The 12,512-nt window shown below is 31.0% G+C and overlaps 1 protein-coding gene across 2 annotated transcripts in view; it reads right to left on the reverse strand.

Annotated features, from left to right (window-relative positions):
• The window catches only part of LOC107438320 (uncharacterized), a 29,591-nt gene extending 18,120 nt beyond the window's left edge, over positions 1–11,471 (reverse strand). The window contains exons 1-2 of one of the 2 annotated variants that reach the window (XM_071184254.1): positions 11,137–11,469; positions 11,015–11,061 (exon numbers count right to left, since the gene is read on the reverse strand). The gene's annotated coding sequence lies outside the window, so the exon portion shown is untranslated. Of the gene's footprint in view, positions 1–11,014; positions 11,062–11,136 lie in introns of both variants that reach the window. The other variant, XM_016050583.4, reaches the window with a different exon arrangement.
• Positions 11,472–12,512: the final 1,041 nt, after the last annotated feature.

Below are 12,512 nucleotides of genomic sequence, written 5' to 3' on the forward strand. Positions count from 1 at the left end.
TTTTTCATACTTATAGTTGGTGAATTGTTTGATATTTCAGTTATTTATTGCCAACGCGGAAAAAAAATATTTCGTCGATATTTTTAAAAACAAATATTAAGAGGCTTATAATAGTTATAAAATATTTAATTATTATAATTTTACGTAAGAACATTTTATTAATCGTAACAAAATTAACGATTACTTGGATTTGAAATATAATAAAATAGACTTGAAAAAAATTTAAATTTAGAAATACAGAATAGGTGACGCAATAAGAAGTAATTGAGAAAGAAATAATTTGCCTTGTTAAAAATGTTTTCCGTTTATCTTATATTGTACAACAGCTCAAATTTGGAACAATTTTCTCTCTTGAATAGTTTATATTTTTAAAAATTTTGATATAAAGATTAAGATTTACATCTGAAAACATCTAATGTCTTTTCCATGAATATTTTTTATTTCGTATATTCTTTTTTGTTGTTGTTATTTTTGTCATAGAGCCAAGCGCGAGCTTATAAAATGAAGATCTCGAGAGAGATAAATGTATTTCTCTTCGACAATGAATAAATAATCATTATTTAATGAGAAAAAATATTCGCGGAGATAAAAATCTTAAAATTGCAATAGCTTTTGAATAATTTGAAATTTCGGGGNTCGGGGGGGGGGGGGAGTTATTAAATGGAATGACCCTTTCCGCTTGTCAAATTTCAAATAGGTTTTTACATTTTGGTGGACTGTAGATTGACACGCAGAGTAGTTTTTACTGCACGTTTTTAAAGCTTATAATTCTCAAACTAAATCTCGAATCGTGATATTTTTTTTAATTCCATCGTACTCCTTGCGCATTTCTCTACCCAAATTTGTAATTTCAAGTTTTTAAATCTTATAGTTTTTGCTCAATGAAGCAAAGCAAAGGAGGTAGCTAAACGATTTTTTAATATGAATATACATTTTTATTCAAAAGAAATACACATTCAGTGACTTATGCAAAAAAATAGGTGAATAGCTGACAAAATAATTTTAACGTAAACAGTATAGTAGTTAAAAGCAGTTGCACGCAACTTTAAATGCACATTAAATATCTTTTAAATACTTGAAATAACACATAAATGTATAATTTATAGGAAATACCAGAAATAACTACTATTAATAATATGACGTTGATGACGGTTAAGGATTTCTGGATTTTTTTGTCGATTAAGGATCCAATTATGGTTTTTCTGACCGATAAGAATGCCCCGACAACAAACGAGAAACGATTTTTGATGATTATCTTTTTCATGTAGGAAAAAAAAATAAAGTTCGTGTTCTTATTTTTCAATTTATACTCCTCGACCCCATTTGCTTTACATACCGCACAAAAAATTTAATTCAAGAGGTGGGCGGTTAAATTGATTTAACACTCGTTGATTAAATTAGTAATGCACAGAATATTCGATAATTACTCTCAGAGATAGTAATTACAACGCCTTTCTATCAAAGATTTCGCCATGTGGTAGAGAATAAAAAAAAAAACTATAGAACTTTGTTAAGTTTTGCCTCATCGTGAGATAAGTTGGAAAGAAAGGCTTTTTATATAGTATTTAAATACAATATTTATACATATGTCCTGATTGGGGAAAATCACTTTAAATCAAATTTACTAATCACACATAAAAATATGAATTTAGTTCCAATAAATAAATAAAAAATTACCAACATCTATTTTATGCGATATTCAAATAGACTTTTCGATCTGCCCATCATTATAGAAAACTGCTAAATATTCGGATGAGCCAAATAATCTCACATTTTATTTATAAAAATGATTTACTTATGAAGAAGGATTGAGACTGAAACTATACACACTGTCTGGGAAAAAGTACCGACACTCAATGGTACGGATAGTCCCGAAACATCTAGATTCATTTGACGTTGATCCCTTTTTTGCATCGATGCCAGACTGCACTCCACTGGAGACACTTTCTTCAGTTTTTGAGCCGATCACTGGTCTAGTGGTTACTGTACTGGGCTACTGGGCCAGTGGTTGTGGATTTTATTTTATATTACAACCGTCGTTGAACAGCCGACCCAATTTTATGGATTTACGACTGCTAATGTTCAACTACGTAGCCTTGTCATTTTGAACCCAATCCAGCAGACAAGGGAACTTCTGGATCGAGTATTGGGAGAAATTTGCCTCCGTGGAGGACTTTTTATTTTGATAGAGCTAACCCGCATTTGCGTTACATGGAGGGGAAGACCACGAGAGCCTCCCACGGTCAGCCCCACGACAAGGGGACTCTAACCCACGATCCGTCTATTACTGAGGATATTTCACGTCAGCACTGTGGTCGGTGCATGCCGTATGCGGAATTCATATCGACTGGGATTCGAACCCGGTTCACCGCATATCCGAACGCTTTATCCCCTGAGCCATCACGACTCAGTGGTTGTAGATTCGAATCCCACAGTAGACATGGATGTAACTTACTCTCTCTCAGTGTCTTCTATGTCCTTTCTTCTGTGTGAATGTAACCCGCCTATAAACGGGTTTGTGATTGTATGACGTGGGCGACGCTACTCCACTACCGTGACTCAGCCACAAGTGCCTATTGGGTTAATAATAAGAGAGTAGCAATTCTAGCATTCCTGAGACCAATGTGAAATTGACCGAAGTGCCCACAATTAAAAAAATGTTTTCCGGTTTTTGGTAAGTGACCATAGTATTTCAATTTCAGGCTTCCATATAAAATTGGAAAGATGGCTTAAAGTGAGGATGATCTATTTTGCTGACTACGTAATCTGTGCCCATACAGTTGTTCTAGGCGATCGTGTCCCTGAAAGGATCTGTCCAGTTTTGAACACCCATCTGCGGTAGTCTCAATGAGTGAACCAAGTAGTGGTCCAGATGGAAGAGAAATGAGCCGAAATATTCCATGGGAGAATACATCTAAGAGGCCAGCCTCAGGGGCATCGACCACCCCCACATAATCTTCTTTAGGCAAGAACACTTCTGATGATACTTCTTTGCGTCTGATTAACTTAAGACATGTTAAAAGTTGATCAAATAAACTCTGATTTTCGATCTTTTTTTTTCACTAAGCAGAAAACTTAATCAGCAAAAGATTAATTTTCCCCAAGTTTACAAACAGTTTTTTTTTTTAAAAAAAGAAGACAATTACAGGGGCAAGAACACAGAGTTTAAAAAAATTCCATCAAAATACATTTTTGGCTGAGTTAAGGCTGAAAATATTTTCTATTCGTAAGGGAAAATATTTTCCGTCTCTTCCCAAAATAACAGTTTCGTAAAGCTATGAAATGACATCGCTGTTTAGGGAGGGGGGAAATCTATAAGACTAAAAATAAATGTGCATTCCTTGGAGAAAAGAAATATAATAAATGTTTATTATGATCGAGAATAGAAAGTAAGGCAATAAAAAAAGAATGAAGTAAATAAAATTTTCTCAATAGTTTCACGTGGAGTATTAACTCGGTTTTCACTTTTAATCGATTTTTCGCATTACAATGTTCAATACATTTACTTCTTAATTTTCATATAATAACAACTTAATATTCTCTCTACTGCTTATTTTATTTTCATCGAAATACCGCTGATTCACATAGTGGATTTCACTCCAACGAATTAAACCTATTTTATTTTATTTTATAACCGTCGTTGAACAGCCGACCCAATTTTGAGTTTACGACTAATAGCGTTCAACTCCGCAGCTTTGCAATTTTGAACCCAAAACAGAAGACAAGAGAACTCCTAGATGAAGAAGTGAAAAAAATTTGCCTTTGTGGAAGACTTTTTCATTTAAGAAAACCCCGCATTTGAGTTGCATGGTGAGGAAAACCACGAAAACTCTCATGATTAGCCGGACGGCATGGGGACTTTAACCCATGATCCGTCTACCTCTGAAGATATAATTAGTCGACACTGTGGTCGGTGGGAATTCGTATGGACCAGCTATCGCTGGAAATCGAACGAGTCACCTCATTGTGAGACTAGCGCTCTATCCCTTGATCCACTAATTCCACTTATTTGTCATTTGAGCTCTAAACTCGGCAAACAAGGATCTAGAATATATATTGTCTACTTTACGAAAGAACTCCTCTCGCCTGTAGTCTTGAGAGCCCATCGGTGAGTATGGATATGAGGTTTACATACTGCAAGTTGGGTAATAAAAATTTAAGACAGATGGGTTGTTCAAAAGCTCTCCTCTTTTTTTGTTACCATAGTAGCAGAAAGCGAGGGACGCGGGAAGAGTTCTTTCGTTAGACATCTATTATGCTGCATAATATTTGATACTGAATGTAAAATTAGCAAAAAAAGCATATAAAAAACGAAACTGGTTATTTACAAAATGAATGAATTTTTTTTCTATATATATATTACACAATATGTATACTTCAAACTTTGGAAAATTAAGCTTAACGTTTATCCTCAAAAATTAAATTATTTAACAGCCGCAAGAAAACAAAATATAAAGGGTATTATATAGGAAACAGAGGAAGATAATCTCTATACTTTTTTTCAATGCTAACTTTTCATGCTTTTATTTTGGATGCAGGTTTCAACTGTCACTTTTCGCTTCTAATGGGTCTTCGTTTAACTAAGTGACTGTTATTAACTGTTACTTTTATTAATTTAACACTCAATTTTTCTACAGATATACAATGAATTTTCTGCCTAAATTTTTTTTTTCCTTTTTGTTTAATTATTTACACCCCAATATCATTTTTTTAAAAATATTTGTACCGTAATAGCATTTATTGCTATTCGCTGTTTTCCGCTACTCTTTAGCCAGTTTCGCTTTAAACTCTTATTAGTGTTTATTGTTGCCCGTTACCATAACTTTGTGTTTTCTACTGTCATTTCGATTTTAAACACTAGATTGCCTAAGGAAGTCATTTTGACTGCTTTTAATTTCAATTAGAAGAACTATGATGCATATAATGACACAATTTCTTAGAATTTTGTGATTTTTTGTACAACATATAATTTTTTTTATTGTTAATATTTACTAATAACTTGTTACATAACTGTAAATGAAGTAAAAAATTTTAAACAAATTTATTTACGCATTCACAATCTAGTCATTTTGACTGCATTTGGGCAATATAGTTATATACTAATTTTCCGTCTTTCTAGTGTTAATGTACACACAGGGGAGAGCCTAACTATCTCCTTCGCTCGAGCTCCTTATTAACTCGGGGACTGACGGATTATACCTACCGTAAGCTCAGGATTAGGCATGATGGATTACCAAACTATATTAGGGTGAGCGTTGTACTATCATCGAAACACTAATGTTTGACTTCTCAGATTTACAATCTAAAGACAACATTTAAAAGTGCAAACATTTTCCACTGTCATATAATTTTTCCAGAACAAACATTATGAATAAAAAAGTTTTGTCAACCATTTAAATTAGAAATTGCAAACTGCCCCAAGCTATACATCAGTTTCAAAACACAGTCATACACTTGAATTAGATTTATAGCAAAATTGATTGAAGGCACTTCATTGAGAAAATATATACTACACAAATTGTACTCCACCTCATACGTTAAAACACATTCATTGTAGAATCACGATATAAAACTAAGGATGAACATCTGGATCGTAAAACACATAATGACTCGTCGCATTTATTGCAACAAAAACGGTGGATATTAATACCACATTATTCTACTCCTAGTTTGATAATGCAGGTAGAATTATTCTTAAGGTGAGGAAAAAGGAAAACTAAAATTGAAACTTCTTATGAATGTTTTGAACAAATTAAAAAACTTTTTTGCATAATAATATGAAGTAAAGATGATAATAATAAGAAGCGATAAAAGAAATGTAATTATTGAAAAACTGCAAAATAGTCAAGTATGGGATTTTGTCCAAAAAGCTGCTATGCAGTTCCCTGTGCACTCCTCCAATTAATACCTGTTTAAGTTTTCTTTTTTTTTTTTTAACTGTAAAAAACTGACCGCAAGTGGCCCGCGGACGGTTATTTGCTCACCCCTGACTCAATATGATAATCTATAGGATCTAGTTAATAAATATAAAATAAAAACTAGAACACTAGGATCAAGCTTACTCTTCATTTAATAATAATAAAATTGGAAGAAAGAAAACAGTGTGTGACAACAATTTAATTCTGCAATGTCCAACTTCGGTTATAAATTTGTGCTTATCTTTTTGAGTAGTAAATTTGACTTTGTCCTTACTAGAGAAATTCTGTGTCACTTCTTAAAAGTAAGAAGTACGTGACCTGTATTTAATATTGTCTAGTTCCAAGCCATATGAATTGTCTGATAAATAAAACATCCAAAATTCAAGCATTTTTTTTTTTCAGATGAAAGTATTACTTGCATTTTTCATGGATTATACGAATTCGAAATTCATTATTTTTGGGGACAAAAAGAAGAAAAAAATAAATTTCCGAATTGAACGTGCTTTGAATTCAGTTTACTATGAAAGAAGATAATAAATTTTGCTTTTTTCTCTCTCTACACAAACAACAACATTTTAATAGATTCTTGAGAAAAAATAAAAATAACATCTTATTACTAATATTTTTAAATAATATTTGTGATATTTTTAATTAATTAAATTAAAAGATCATAGTTAGAAAATTATGTATAAACAAATTCAAGGGGAGATAGAAATGACTTACAATGAATTAAAACATGAATTCATTTATGTAACCACCTTCAGTTTAGGGAGAGGGGAGAATATACTAAATAAATAAGGTTCATATTATTATTGCAATTTGATATTATTAAATGTATAAATATTGCCATTGTACAGGTTATTAAGTGGATCGCATTAAGCTGCATCATAAATCTACTTTTCTAATGACTCCAGCAATATGAAGCATTTTGCAGTACATAAAAAATGTGATAGTTTATATTAGTGATTACAATCTATAGCGTATGATAATGCAACACTTCGAAAAAAGAGTTAACTCCCGTCATTTCTCGTTTTCGTGGCCACCAAGGTCACCCGACCTCACTCCAATTGATTTCTCTCTATTGGGATACTTAAAATCCACAGTATATTCGTCAAATCCAACAAGGTTGTCTGAATTAAAATCATAATAATATCATACGTACGATTCAACAAATTCTTCTTAACATATTTCGTGCTTCCATGCTATACACTATTTATCGGATGCAAAGTGTGATCATTTGTGAAGACGGCCATGTAGAAGATGTATAAACGTCAAATACTTTCTCAGTTTCAGTCAAATACTTCTCCGTTTTTAAAGGTTTTTATCACTTTCTTCTCATTTGCGATAAAAAATGCCGAAGCCAGGCAAAGGCCCATCGTCGCGATTTCTAATGCTAAAAATATCGTTCCAACTCAATTTTAAGTTTTCTACTGTAAGGATAACGCTTTGATCTAGAAAAAAAATGAGCCATTTGAAAATTCTATCACTGTAACTGTAAGCGTGGGAGCGGCGCAATCGTTTATGGTACAATTCTTGAACGCATATGACATTATACCCATCTACAGCATTTTATTATAACCTCACTCAAACGGTAAGTTCTCCATAGAATCTTATTTTATGATCAATCTGTACATACAGTCGAACCTCAATAAAGTGAACACGCTTAACATGAATGTCCTTTAACGTGAACTAATTTTCGATTCCTCGTCAAATTGTATAAGGATATAATACTTTAAAGTATTTTGCCACGTTTATATAAACTTGCCTTCGTGTATGTCTGTTCGGGTGGAATTTTGTAATCGATTTTAAACTAACTTCCCGACTTGCTACAGACTTCAGAATTGAATGATTATGCATGAAAAGGAAGAGAAAGAAGACATACAAAGTAAAATAAAATTAAAATTAAAAGAAATTAATATTTTCGCTATTGTCTTTTGTTTTCGATTCGATTATTTCAAATTAGTACCACATGTCAGTTGAAAAGTTTTGTGNAAAAATAAACAAAATAATAATAATATTTTTAAAAACCACGTTTTTGTAGTGGAGAATAATAATTAAAAAATAAAAATTAGAAAAACGAAAAACGTGGGGCGCATGAAATACATAGCGGTACATATACACATACATATACACATTTTCTTACTTATACACATGCCCAGCCACATACACATCCACATATACACATGCATACACACAAACGTATTCCACATACACATCCTCATTCAGATACAATTACAATTACAGATATACATATACATATTCTCATGAGCACACATACACTAATATAACATTACTGTTATGTATTTCACGCTCCCCACGCTTTTCGTTTTTTAAATTTTTATTTTTCAATTATTATTCTCCACTACAAAAACGTGGTTTTTAAAAATATTATTTTTTATTTAACATGAAATATCTTTTAAAGTGAACAAGAATTTCTCCACCATTGGAATTTTTTTTTTATATGAACAGAAAATTCATTTCTCCTCCGAGAGGTAAGAAAACTGATGATTCACAATATCTATATCTATAAGAGTAGGCATTTTGAATGCTTTGTTATAATGTTGATAATTGCAACATTACAGCAGTCAAATGAAAGAACTGTATTACTTAGGGAGGAGGGCATTACAGGAAACAACAAAAGTCTTTTTGTACTCCAATACAAATAGATTTTTCTTTCACCTCATGGGTGTGACTGTAAAAGAGCACGTTGATGCTTTGTTCAATATGGGTGGTCATTTCTCCAACACTCTTATAGGTTGTTTTAAGAAATTTATATTGAATTTCCACAAGTGAACACGTGTGGAGCTAACATTTTTCTGAAATTTTACTAGCGAATACTTTGGTTTACTTTCCACTCATGGATGCTTACGAAGCAATTTAAACTGCTCGTTATTTTGTAAAGCAAAACGAAAATTCAAACCATTTTTGGATATAGATGATAAGTTCCAAGACTTTTGGAAGGCATGAGCGAATAAGAAAACAAAATTGTGAACTATTAACTGTTATTTTGTTAGTAATTTTCACTAATTTGCGCAATAAATCAGGTTTTTTTTCTTCTATCAGCTCGTTACTTTTCATTAATTTTTTATTTGCTTTCCCAGACTCTTAAGGAGAAAAAAAAAGATAAAGCTTCGAAAGTAAATACACTTTTTTAAATTTCGTCTGAACAAAATTTTTTCATAACCTTATTAAAAAATTTTTCATTTAATTCTTCCTTCATAACTTTACTTTTCTTTTCAAAAAAAGAAATTGATTGTATTTATTATGAGATGTAAAGAAGTGATTAATTTAAAGCGCAAAATAAAAACATTTATTGAAAGGAAGTATATATAAATTTACAGACACAACTAGATAACAGATTTAGATAACAGAAAATGAGTGTGTATTGTTCGATTTTCATCACAAAAATTTCTAAACTGATACCGTGAATTACTTTCAACGTGAACAAATTTTCTGTTTTTGACGTTAACGAGGTTTGACTGCATATATATNATTGTGTGTGTATATATGGTTGGTAGGAAGAATGATTCTGAGGTCGAGAAGGTCAAGTCATGAAATTCATAAATTCATTAATTGCTACTGATAAAAATTGACAAAAATCAAAATGGAACTAATTTCAACCTAACAATACAAGGATCTAATAATATAAATAATCTTAACAGTGCACATTTTAAATTATGTTAAAGCCTAATAAATATTGCTTTATTTTGAACTACTAAGCTTCATTAAAACCAGTTTCAAATATAATATACTGCATTAAAAATTTATTTTTTATATTTATATAGAAAAAAATTATTATTTAAGTCAAATTTGGTTTTTATTTTCAACAGTAGTTTTTGATAAATCAATATTAAATGCCAGCTGTGAGTCAAAGGCATTAATACTCATTTTGCCATCTGCAGTAAAAATAATCAATTTTCATAATCAATCAATATTTTGAAAATAAAAAAATTTAAATGTGCTGATTCGGTAGTTATTCCTAAATGTTGCTGCAGAAAAATAATTTTAATATCACAATTAAGGGAAAATTTGTAAATTATGTATCAAATACTTTATAAAGCTAATCATGCTTAGTAAGATTAATGATTGATAATGATTAATAATAAAGAAATCATATTCTAATAATTGATGTCCAAGTAATTAACTCAAATTATTATGACAAACTATTACATGTTCAGGAACTATGCGTCTTAACTTGCTTACGGAAACATTTTGTTTAAGCTCATTATTGATAAATTAAAAAAAAGTGAATCTAAAGACAATAATAAGCTAAGTAATAAGCATATTCATTTATAGCGTGATGCTTTCTATTATTCAAAATAATGAGTGATGCATACCATTTATCAATCCACGAAAATTTTAAGATAAATTTTGAATGATAAATAGCAGAAACATTTCAGCTACCCAAAATAGCCTAATGTCGACACTAGTTCCCCTATACACTTATCGAAAAAGTTGCTCTAAATATAACTACGAAAATTGATTTTTTTTAAAAAATTCTGAAATCACATTTATTAACAAAATTTTTAAACTAGTAATACACATTGTTCGATTTAGATTGAAATATTAAAAAAAGGGACATTTACATATTTGTACATATCTAACATAAAATATATTGCTTTTAAAAGTTCATTTATACGTATGGATCAATGTCTGAAAAATTGAAATTTCCTGAAAATTTTAACATTTAATATTACACAATATAATAAAATACTTTTTTAATAAAAGCTCATTTATCTGTCCTATTTGTAATAACAACCTTTAAATATTAAAGGTGTCAGGAAAACATTTTAAAAGGAAGTCAGGAGGATTGTCAGGAAGATTTTAAAAAGTACGTTTTTTCATTTTACCTTTTCAATAAAAATTAAGAAATTCAACACATTTATGCATATTTTATAATGCTCGTAACTCGATCTGTTTTCGTATCAAGTAAAAAAAAAAGTGTTTATTATATTTTGCTACAGTTCATGCTTTCAAACTAGTGAAATAATTCATGCCCGCGAATTGTAATAACACTATCCTTTCTATCTGAAAGCTAATTTTAGAGCTATATAAGCACGATAATAAACAACAAAAATCAAAATAAAATTACTTACCTTGACATAAACTGCTCAACATCAAGTAATTTTTGGATCTTGAAATGCTTAAACAAAATTCATTTGAAAATTGCAATTTTCAAAAAAAAAATTTCTGGCAAAAGGAAAGAAACTCCACTTACCCTATTTTCGGGGCAGTGCAACAGGGTATACGATCAAAAAGACGCAGTCATTGTCAAAGTCAGGAGATCACACTTTCAGGAAAGAAGATTCAGTCGGTCCAGTAATGTTGTAGTACTGGGGGGAATGGAGCTTCATCTGGAAACTCGGTGCTCGCGCCTTTTCCCAAGTACCAAAAAATCAATATCCAAGACCTTGATTTTGTAGCGTGTATGCACATCTTTTTGAAAAATTCTAATTAACAGTGGTTAGTTTAGAATGCTTCGCTTATCACTGTTAAACCATATTCCTGAGAATATGTTTGCGAACGGTTAATTAGATGAAGGTGTTTATTTTTACTGTAACAAGAACATCTAACATTGCTACGAAACTAGATACGTAGGGGAGAGTGGGGTAAAATTCAAAGGCCTATTAGAGCTAGGCCGTTCAACTTAGCCGTCAGATTTAATCAAGATAGACATTATTTAGTTGTGTATAACATATCCTTCTTGAAAAAGTCATAGATGCACCGTTTTTTTTTTCTTCTTAGAAATGTTTTTTTTTTCTTTCTAGAAAAAGCCAAACCAAGTCTTTCTAGAAACTTGCCCCATCTACTAGGGAAGTAAGAACGAGTGCATAAGCAAATTCTATGGAAAATTTAGAAATATTAGAGATTCAGTGAAAAAGTAGCAGATTTTAATTAGAATTTGCAGTAATTATCTTCTTCCTCCACTTCACTTCGGCATTCGTGGGGACCAGCTAAAACACTTTCTTCTATAAATCCACCTTTTCAGTAAAAAAACAAACAAAACAAAAACACCTTTACCGTATAAACATCTTATATGTTTTTGTCATCTTCATTGAAAGAAACATCAATGGATGGTGTTTTCAATATAAATATAAACAACAATTTCCAGCTCTTGACCTGCTCCACTTCCGGTTAGAAAGTATACAGCTGCTTATTACAGCTTATTCTGCGGCGAGACGGTATTTTCAAACAGATAATTTTGTTTTTAATTTAAAAAAAATAAATTATATAATTTCTGAGCTCAAATCTTCTATATTTCATAAGATATTAATTATGTTAAGAGTAATTGTGGTAAGTTTGAATTAAAATTTTTTTTTAGTTATTTATAGATGTATTGTTAAAAAGGTGACATGGTTGCTCGATTTCCGATATGGCTTCTTTTTATTTGTTTACAACTGTCTATCTCGTTGCAAGCGGTGCACCATCATGTTTCAGTGTTAGTATATTTGTTCGAGCAGCGAGATTAAGCTCATATTGTAAATTATCATTTAGGTTTAAATTTCGAAGTTGGCATATCGTTGACAAGGTGAGAAGTGTTTTAGGTATAACGATTCTTTTTTTCAAATGACGATTCTTACGTCTTGAAATGAC

This window comes from Parasteatoda tepidariorum, chromosome 1 (assembly GCF_043381705.1).
Source record: "Parasteatoda tepidariorum isolate YZ-2023 chromosome 1, CAS_Ptep_4.0, whole genome shotgun sequence".
In the NCBI taxonomy this organism is placed as follows: Eukaryota; Metazoa; Arthropoda; class Arachnida; order Araneae; family Theridiidae; genus Parasteatoda; species Parasteatoda tepidariorum.